Raw genomic sequence first — 1,202 nt, 5'->3', positions numbered from 1 at the left:
CCAGGATGGCCCCTCTAACATCCACTAGTCGTGGTTGCTTGGACAACAACAGATTGGGCTGCAGAACGTCCAAGCTTGCCAGAATTCCCCAAATCTCCATTCCTATTGGCATGGCTTGGTGCTGCTCCTGCTGCTTGGGAAGCTGAGAGGCTGTGGGGTTTGGCTGGCACTTCAGGTCACGACACAACAGCATGGTGCAAAGCATGCAGCCACCACGGCAGCTTCACCGGCAGCCACCGTACCCCATCCCATCCCTGTCCTGTCCCCGTCCCACCACTCAGCCCCACGGCCTGGGGCAGCAGCTGCCTGCGGAGGGCCAGGAGGGCTGCGGGGCCAGGGGCACAGTGGGTGCCATGCTGACAGCACAGAGGCTGATCTGGGAGGGTGAGTCCTGCAGGACAGAGGCTGCATTTCATAAACCCATGTGCCCTGGGTTGGGCACATGACAGAGCCAGAAGCTAAAGCAAGCAGGCATGAGAGCAGGAACCAGGGGAAAGTGAGGCAGGGTGCCATTCTGGTGGCCGGCTACGGGGCTGGCTACGCTGAGCCCAGCAGGAGATGCAGCTGTGACTTCCCCTAGCCAGGGCTCAGTTAATGTTTAACACTGCATGCCTCCCTGGGCATGCAAGCCAGCCTGCTGCACAGAGCATTTGTGTTCTCTGTGATCTACGTTTAACACACGCTGTGCTGGCCCAGCTCCTAAAAGTAATCCTGAGCAGTAGAAATGCTCGAAGGGAGGTGGTTCTTGCTGGGGTAGGTCTGCGAGTTGTTCAAAAAGGGAAAAAATATGTGTGCAAACTACTTTTAAATGGGAAGAAGAAGGGATTGCCTGCCTGAAATTCCTGGCAATTCCCTATCTGAGTATTTTGAAATTTCCTATCAAAAGGGAAACTACAGGCATCGCCTCTGTGGCCCCTGCATGTACAAAGGCTGAGGGGCTTCCTCCGGAGAGCAGCAGGACAAGGTGCTGCTGCCACAGGGCTCGGGGGCAAGCTGCAAACCGTCCGTGGAAGTGGGCTTGGGCGTGAAACCGGCTGCGTGGCCCCGGCTGGCAGCCGTGGGCTCCTGCCCCACACCGTGGCCGGAGAGGGAAACTGCAGGGAAACAGTACAGACTGCAACTGCCTGCCTGGGAAATGCGAGTTGCGCGACAAGAAAACGGAAAAACGTCTGGAAAACTGAATATATATATATATATATATA

Source organism: Oxyura jamaicensis, chromosome 6 (genome assembly GCF_011077185.1).
Source record: "Oxyura jamaicensis isolate SHBP4307 breed ruddy duck chromosome 6, BPBGC_Ojam_1.0, whole genome shotgun sequence".
NCBI classification, from domain to species: domain Eukaryota; kingdom Metazoa; phylum Chordata; class Aves; order Anseriformes; family Anatidae; genus Oxyura; species Oxyura jamaicensis.
This window is presented reverse-complemented; position numbering follows the sequence as displayed.